The 9,451-nt window shown below is 39.7% G+C and overlaps 1 long non-coding RNA gene across 1 annotated transcript; it reads left to right on the plus strand.

Moving 5' to 3' along the window:
• Positions 1 to 4,121: 4,121 nt before the first annotated feature.
• Positions 4,122 to 8,119, plus strand: LOC145456037 (uncharacterized). The gene is made up of 4 exons (XR_013920481.1): positions 4,122 to 4,485; positions 4,733 to 4,883; positions 6,577 to 6,773; positions 7,672 to 8,119. It is a non-coding gene; the product is annotated as an uncharacterized LOC145456037 (long non-coding RNA).
• Positions 8,120 to 9,451: the final 1,332 nt, after the last annotated feature.

Consider the following 9,451-nt stretch of genomic DNA (forward strand, 5'->3'; position numbering starts at 1 on the left):
TTGGCTGTGTTAGGGTTCCCGTGGAAGCAGAGCAGTGCTCCGACCGCAGTGTTTCGGTGTTAATACATTGATTACCTGAAAAAAAATGAGCATACCTTTTCCTACTGAAGCAGATTTCAATCCTTAGCCAGGGGTATTCAGCAACCTCTGTTGAGATTTGCGGCTAATATCTCCTTTTAGTAAACAAGAATTAAGATGTGATCTGCGAAGCACCGGGTCAAATGTACAGTGAATGTGCTGTACGTACAAAGATACGGCGAATATGCTCTGCAGTGGTTCCCAACCTTTTCCCACCCACTTTCCATTTCGAGGTTTTATGCAGTGCCCGCGTACCACCTACATAAGTTACGCCATAAAGCAATATCAAGTTAGAATCGTGTGCGTCTCACGAATGAAGGTAGCCTACTTCTGGTAAGTTGGGATGATTCCAATGAATTTTTACTATACCGACAATCCTAGCGGGAGGTCGAGAAATATAACATCATGCAACAAAGTGCATCATCACTAATTTTGTGTCCAATATTTTCGATGACCCTCGCTCCATCAGCACGCCTGTTAATCTGATCACATGGGCTGAGAATGGATAAATATTTGAGACTAATATCTGAAACTATACTAATAATATCGATTAAATTCATTCAAGAGGTTGAAACAAAACGATCTTGTCCCCTTGTCAAGCTCGACATATCTTTATCGCCCCTAAAGGTAGTTGTTAACAGTAATCAAGCAGGCCTACTTCTACTTTTACAAATTACTCAAGCAGTACTTGCTTCGCTTATATTCAAGTAGCTCTGTTTGTATACTGCTTCAACACCATTTTGAAGCTGAAATACTAATTTTTGTATGTTCTCAAGTGAAACGTAGTGTCGGATGCACTTCATCGACGCGCTGCTGCAAAGTTTAGTGCAGTGGTTCCCAACCTTTTTCATCTCGTGCCTCCCTTGGCCGAAATTTAAGCCAAAATTCCCCTCTTACGATAAATCTGCCGGATGATTAAAATAGGTCATTTTCACCGCGCAAACACATGTTGACTGAGAGAATAAGACGGGCGGTAGCGAGTTTTAGCAGTGCTGTAACTGTAACAACACTTTGTAGACCTCCAAAAACAATGGTATTGGTCCCAATCAAACAAATTCTGATAGGCTGGACTCAACCGACCCCACACTTCAATTTGTGTTTTCGGCTTACCATGCACCAATCGCTAATATAACTGTTGTGAAAAATCAGTACGCATAAATTTACTGGTCTCGCGATTTTTTTTTCTCAAGTTTGCGTATGCATTTGACCAATAATATTGGTACTTCCATATATAGGAGGGTTGACCAGACTCGAGTCTGACTCGAGTCATTTTCTCAAAATACGGAAACGACTCGACTCGAGGCAATCAGGGTATTGCCTCGACTTGGACTCGAGTCATTGTGCATGACTCGAACCAAGCCATATATGACTCAAGACTATAAGACGGCCAAGGCCGACATTTCAATGTTATTTCGAAAAACAGTAAAGTGACCATGCACCCTATTGGAATTTCGTCTATTGATCCCGGTACTTGACAATGCGACAAGAAATTGCTCAAAGTGAGGAAAATTAGTAGATCACAAATCCAAATCATTCAATACCACCAAACAGAGTTGACTGGAGTGTGACTTGGACTCGGACTCGAGTCATAATACCATGACTCCCCAGCAAACACAAAACCGTAAAAGGATCATCCGGGATCATCTCGATTAGGTTCTGATTTTCTAAGTGTCGGGGGAATGTCTAAAATACGTAGTAGGGCTGTCTTGTGGTTATATTCAATCAGAATAAATTCCAACTCGGTGTTGTTCCATGGCATGCGTTAGACTTCATTATATCGCGTTGTTAACCTAATAATGCGAATTTTCTATCGCTTGCGGGTATGTCTAAAAGACGTAGAAAGGATAATGTTTGTGTTACATTCAATAACGATAAATTACTATCCGGTTTTGTTCGATCTCAAGCGGTAGCTTCGTTATATCCATTAGAAAACAATGTTCTACCTTCGTTTTATTGCGTGAGGATGTCACCGGTGTTGAATATTCGTGTTGTTGCTCTAAGGCCGAACAGTTTCGTTTTCTTCTGATATATATGATCTTCATTAGATATATATTCGCTCTTTCGGTAATCTCGTATGTTCAACGAGTATGGATAATAGTTTTATTCAGAGAAAAACTAGATAAGTGAGATGTTGTACGTTTAAGGATATGATTATCGATGCGTGACTTCTAGAATATTTCGGCGATTCAAATTTACGTCATCGCGCGTGACAAAGATTTGACTCGAAACAGGTAGCAGCCAGGCATAGTTCGCTCTTTCTGTATGGCAAATGTCGTAAATATATAGGAATTGTGACTGAATGAGGTAGCGGGTAATAGATATATATGCAGTAGCATATAGCTTATGGGGTATTTCGAATTGCCTGTAGTATATGACGCCTAGAGCTGTTTGACTTTCTTCAAACCAGGCGTAGACATAACTGTAGAAAAGTGTTAACGTTTCCAGGTTAGAATTATAGAGCTAAACCGTTTTTTCCGAATTAGATTACAATTATATTACTGGCATTTCGCTCTAATTTAGTGAAATTAGACCACTAGAATTATCTAGTTTTCCAAGTCGCTTCAAACATCTGAATTACCGGTGGGTATAGGCCTACCTGCTATACCTATATCATAATATTTATGCTTGAATTTTCTAGGCCTATAAGTCATATAGATACATACCTGTAGAACACTGATTCGTAGGTTACCTGCCTTGTTACTGGCATCCTGATTTTATAAAAGTTGGTGCAAGAATGGACATTTTCAACTTGATGTTGATTAATGGAGCAAAATTTGATATTTGAATGCAATTATACCTCGAATCCAGTGACAAGATTATTAATCGTTGAAACCAAACGCAGCTTGTTTATGTTGGCCCAGAGAATTTCGCTAGCCAGTCCATATTGATAGAATATGGTCACAGTAAGATAATATTTTAAGCTATTTTACATGAACTTTACAACATTTGATTTGATATGTCCGGTAAAACATTTGTTATTCTGCTTTCAAATAAGACCTAAATTGCTGGTTTCAATGTTAACTGTGTTTGTCAAAGGCTGTAAAGGTAATTTCTTTTCCATGTTAGATGTTTGTTTGTTTGTGGTGTTCATGGTGGTGGTTCGACTACACTGGTCATTTTACACCAAGCCGGTTCTTCTTGTTATTATTCCGTATCTGCCCGATTACCAGTGAACTCGGCACTTGGTGAATTCGGCCGCACAAACACGGCACTTGGTGAATTCGGCCGTGGTAGATCTCGTAGCGGTACCAGTCGCCATGATTGGCTACTGGACTGTATGCTGGTGAACTTGGCACTTTGAGTGGTTGTCAATGTTGTACGGGAGTCAGGGCATGCGTAGATCACACAGTCACGGCGTGATTAGATCACAGATTGCGTAACCGCGGGGAAATAACGCGACACTCTTCACTTGGTGAACTCGGCCCTTGGAGGAATTGGCACTAGAACACCTTCGCATTAGAAATGAATTTAAATGAATGAACAGTATCAAAAAGGAAATTTAAACGTGTCGTGGCTCGCGGTGGATCTCGTAATCTTGGGATCCTTCAACCCTGTTATCGAGACACCCTAATCCCAGAGTGGAATCGTCTCTCCAAAGGCAAAAAATAGTTTATTTTGACGTGATCATGCGAAACATTTGTTGATGAGGAACACTGGCTTGTGATCGATAAACGAAGAAGCGCCGCTTGATGTTCCACAGCTCCGATCTCACATACAACGACAAGATCCATCTTCTCAAAACTTGCACGACACAGGCCCGTCACTCGCGCCATCGATTCCAAGCAGACCGCGCGTGGTCGGTATATGAGCGCTGCGTCATTTCCCGCGGCTACGCAATCCGTGATCTAATCACGCCGTGACTGCGTGATCTACGGATGCCCTGACATCCTTACAAGATTGACGAATCACTTGATAATACTATTATTAGTTTAATAATTCATATTAATAGTCGAATTCACCAAGTGCCGAGTTCATTGGCAACCATCTGCCCACTTATAGCACGGCCCACTCCTAGGCTTTTTAAGACATGGCTATGCGGATCAGATGGCGAGGAGGAGCCTAGATAAGCGGCCAACACTTCGGCAGGAATTATGGAGTCGACGTGTCAGGCTCGAACCCGCAATTCATTGGTGTTTAGCTATAATGGAATGTACCACTACGTTACCTCGCCATACCTTGTAAAATGGGACGGTAGCATTTGGCATTTCGTGTGGCAATTGACTTTTGTGTGGAAAATTGTGTTCGTTTTGGAACTTATCCGAAACTTTTATTCCGCCATAGATTGTATATGATAAAACGATATCGGAATTGATCCTAGAAGAATTCCAAAGCCACTCACCACAAAGGAGGATTTAAAGAAGTTTGATGACATATTGAATGAAAGCAAAAGCCTTTGCAAGATATGTGGTATATTGAATCTGTTTTGTTATTTTTAAATACTTTGTTGTGCCGATATCAGACGGTATGTATATGTGTATGTATGTGGAAACTATCAAGGTGTTATGTTTATTATTTTTAGAAATTCAGTCAGTCAAAGTGGACGATCGTATTGCTCGGATTATATTTAGGCTTATTTTAGCATCTTTGAGATGCAACTCTGAGCGTGGACGGTCATGAACAGTCAACTAATTCTGTTCCTATATTGACATATCAGACATTTGCACTCGTACCGTTGGCGGCGGCAATATTGGTCAGTCTGCAAGAAGCATCATGAAGAAGGTTGCCAGTCTGATGTAATTATAGCAGAGTCGGAAAGAATGGGAAATACACTTTCATCCACCTCCATTTGAACAAGATCACATATAGTAAGAGACATTCATGATATGCTGCAAATGTGACTGTGTTCTTTGTCTAGTCACCCCACTCATGTAACTATTGAGGCTTCATGCCAGGGTTGTAACCAAGTCACAAGGCTCCGGGTCGCAAGTCAATCTCACTTTTATAGTTTTAACTCGAGTCATTTTCAATTCACCACCGAGTCAAGTCCGAGTCCAAGTCAGCGAGCAGAGGGCCGAGTCCGAGTTATGGTATTATGACTCGAGCCAGAGTGTAAGTCATTGTGTCAGCTGCTCAGTTTCCAATTTAAGTCTTGTTAAACCAACTTATTATATTTTTTTTGTGTTATCGAGTGGGTCGCATTTATGATATACGAATTTTCCTTACTTTTAGCAGTTTCTGGCCGCATTTTCAAATACCAGTATCAATAGGCGAAATCCCAATAGCGATTTGCTGTACTATTCTTTGAAATAATCATGAAATGTCGGTCTTGGCCGTCTGAGTCTCAAGTCATGCGCAATGAGTCGAGTCATTTCCGTACTTTGAGAAGATGACCTGAGTCAAGTTGAGTCAACAGAAAATCGTGACTCGAGTCTTACAACCCTGCTTCATGCAATGAGAATTTACTTTGAAGATAAATAGTAATTAAATAACTGGTTGGTGGTACAAAATTTTAATACTGCTTTCAAAAGTACCTTCATGATAAACGTTATTGAAACCCGAAGAACTTTTCGCGTGCCAATTAAAGAGCTACCGGCACGATAAAGGAAGCAAAACAGAGTTGAATTCAAAACCAGATGGAGAATTATGACGCATTAATGTCGAATTTAGAAATAACATCAATGGAGCCAGAGCACAGCAACAATGCAGTGTATAACAATGGTCGCGTAAAACAGTATGAAGCGTGACACAATTCTGTAATTATTTATTATAGTGGTGCCCACCGTAAATACTATTTTATTCAAATCCAAATTTTTCGATGGCAATAACTCCGCTTCCACTTGTTTGAATCGAACCAAATTTGATGAACATCGTTTCTATACATAACCTAACACTTTCATGGGGTGAACAGAAAATTTTCAATTTTTTATATTTATTTTTATATAATAAATATAAACTTTCTTTTCCTGTAGCAATGCGGCTACTGGTTGGAATTGAACCAAATTTGGTGTGTAGGCTTGAATTAGGTAACCTAACAATTTTATCAAGTAGCCAGAACGATTTGAGAAAAAACCTAACAATTTTATCAAGTAGCCAGAACAATTTGAGAAAAAAAGTCATTTTTAAGAGCCCTAATGTCCATGTCAGAGAAACGTTTTAGGGTAGGCCTACTCTCATGTCTCGCAGCGTTCTCTACATAATTGTCAATTGCGATACAAACTGTACTTGTATTGGTAAAGCCATCCAACTTCGAATTGTAAAATGTTGGAAGTCTTGATATCAAATTTTTGAAAGGTGCACTTTGAGACGATTTCGGAATCTGTCAAATTATACAAAAAAATCTAGCAAATTTTTTGACATATTTCATCTATTTGGGACTCGATCAACGTAAAAGAATTGGTAATTATTTTATACAATATATTGTATTTGTAGTTGAAGTATAGTGATAATTCTTATGGTTACCGCATTTGTAACGATTCACGGCCATAACTGGAATAATTAGAATGATGTAACTTTCAAATTGTCATGCATTTTGCAACAACATTGTTCTCAATGTTCAAGGTGCTGACCATTGGAGGAAGAATCACCCTTAAGCCGGGAATTCACGATCCGTAAACGCGGCCGACTGTTTCTCTCCTCAAGCGGAAGCGACAGAGAAGAGGAACGAAGAAAAAAAAGGAGCAGAAATAGCAAGAGTGTGACAAGTCGCGTCCGTTCGCTTTAATGCGTATTTCCATCCGCGAAGCGCGTAGTAGTAGGTGGGAAAACTAATGGGCGTTTGGTTAGCGGTTATATAAGGTTGACTCCAGCGCTGTATTTGGTAAATGTTGCGGTGAAATAGGGGTGGTGTCATTTGGTATCAATATTGACTCTTAAAAGACCATTTGTTAGTGGTCATGGATCTGTTTGGCCAGTATGCAGTAATTTCTGATGGTCACTTCCCGGCTTCTGTTCTCTAACTCCTCATGATTGTTATTCTGCTTCTGGTAAGGCTGTCGATTCTAATGTTTTATCGTATCATTTGTCGGAGGTTTCGCTCGCTTTATTTACAATGTTTTGCTTTCTGCTAGGTCAATTACTTTCCTGGCTGAGTATCGCTACAGGCTAAGAAACTGCACTAATTCTCATTTTAATGTCTTGCTGGTTATCTTGCTGTCAATTCTAATAATTTGCTAATGTCTATACCAGTGCAGCCACTCAAATGTTTTGTTCTCTGTACACAATATTGTTAGGTCTTCAGCTTTCCAGGCAGAGTATCATTCCACTTTCTAGACTTGGGGGTATACATCTCTCCAACTAGCTGCCAAATAACTGATTCATTTGGATTGTTGAATTGATCATTTTTGACAGAATGTGAAGAAATTTTAGTCAAGAATTCTTTTTGTGTTAGTGGCTGTTTTCAAAGATTGCTGAAGTAGTGATCGTTGATCTTGATAATCAAGTAGAAGTGGCGATTGAAGTCAGTTCTCAGTCATATAATAATAAAAAATATAATAAAAAAAACTTGAAAACTTGAGTGGAAATAGTTCAGAATCAAATCCATTTTAGTAAGTATGGGCGAAAAAATGTAGGAGTCATTCGTTACTCGCTACCTCTGCCATTTTCGCAGTACGAATGTCTTAGCTATTAATCGTCATTTTCATTTTATTTCTGCAGGGTGTTGAAAAGAAAAGGCCGCATGGTTATTTATCCAGCTCATCAGAAGATGAAACCTGATGATACGGACTGTTTTCAGTTTCTTTCTTCGGGCATTCGTTCGTTTCATTTTTTACAACGGCATTATTGCCAATTCGTTTAAAATTAAATTATCACAAATGTGATTAATATGTAGTAGATAATGTGGTGTGTGTACGCAGCCGTGATCAGGTTATGCCCAGTGGTAGAAAACAGGTTATTATATCAGGATCTTCTTCTAATGTAGGATCTACATTCTACTCACCATGTTTAAAGGCTGTAGCATCTGCATAGTATTTACATTATTGAAGGACATGGAAAAGACGTTGAATTGAGTCGACACAAAATCCCCCTTTCTACGACCTGCCGAGATCTAATATCTACTATATCGGCTCGGCTTTTCTGCATCTTTGGTCTGTACTGTGTTTACTGGGTCGGACTCGACCCTCTGCTCGGTGACTTGGACTCGGACTTGACTCAATGGTGAATTGAAAATGACCCGACTTGACTCAGTCAAAACCATGAAAATGAGATCATTGAAATTTAGGACACCCATTACGTTTCGGCAACATCTTACCAAGTTTAACATGTCTTTTTTCGATCGGGTAGCTGCATGTTCACTAAAAATAAAGCAAGGCTAGCGATCTCTTTGACTTGAATCGATGACGTTGGAATATTTTGTTACTGTCTGAAAATGTTGACTTGAAAATATAAGATAGTACTTGCACTAGAGGCCTTGTTGTGATGGATTCGGCACAACATTTGCTCGCTTAGGATATATTTGATTGAGAGGCCGTCGCTGGCCTACAAAATTGTCTTGCGAACTGCAGCACATCTGAACTAGTTCAAAAAAGGGGGGATTTGTATGTGAAGAAGAGCTGATTTCAAATAGCATTTAAACTAGGGTTGCCATATACGTACGGAATTTCCCGGAAATGTCCGGAATATCACTGTTAAAACTGTGTCCGGGAGGAATTTGTGAAATATGCCTAAATGTCCGGAATTGTGAAGGCTTGAAGTAAGTTCACAATTTTTTCGTAAAACAACTTTTCAAATAATATTATTGTTTGGCACATTCATGCTACATGAAATTTTTCTTCGCGCTTCTCGCGATTTAGATCACATATAGTGATTTTAACATGGGGACCACCCTCGCAAAAACTGCGATCCAACACAAATAAAAATATCTTTCATTTACCGAAATAAGTCTAATTATAATCGCAATTATAGGAGAATGGTATATTCCTAGAGTCTGTTTAGTCCGTTTAGATCAGTGGTTCTTAACCTTTTTCCCTCTAGCGCCCCCTTTCGAAGATTATCGTGCTCCAGCGCCCCCAATCTCATATTGTAAGGAATGTAATAAAGACAATGAGTAAGAGGGAGGGCCGTAACAGCAGTTCGTCAACCCCCCTAAAAACGATTGCCTTGCGCACCCATAGCGTGATAAACCAAACTTCTGAGGGCTTCGCCCCCAAGAACCCCGCAGCGTGATTTCGATGGTCAGCAAAGTTTGTGTGGCCTGGTCACCCTAGGTGCCAAAATGTTCCATAATGCATGAATAAATAGGTGGTAATTACATATATATGTCGCTATAAACTTTTTATCATCTCAGCCCACGTAATCAGATTTACCAGTAGCGCTGAGTGAACTGTTGTATTGGAAAATAAAGGGCACGTAATTAATAATTGAATATTCGGGCGTGACCGTAGGTACAATAAATTCGTTACCAGGGCCGTAACAGCACTTCGTCAGCCCCCCCCAA

This window comes from Botryllus schlosseri, chromosome 14 (assembly GCF_051294905.1).
Source record: "Botryllus schlosseri isolate E-star chromosome 14, Bs_hap1, whole genome shotgun sequence".
NCBI classification, from domain to species: Eukaryota; Metazoa; Chordata; class Ascidiacea; order Stolidobranchia; family Styelidae; genus Botryllus; species Botryllus schlosseri.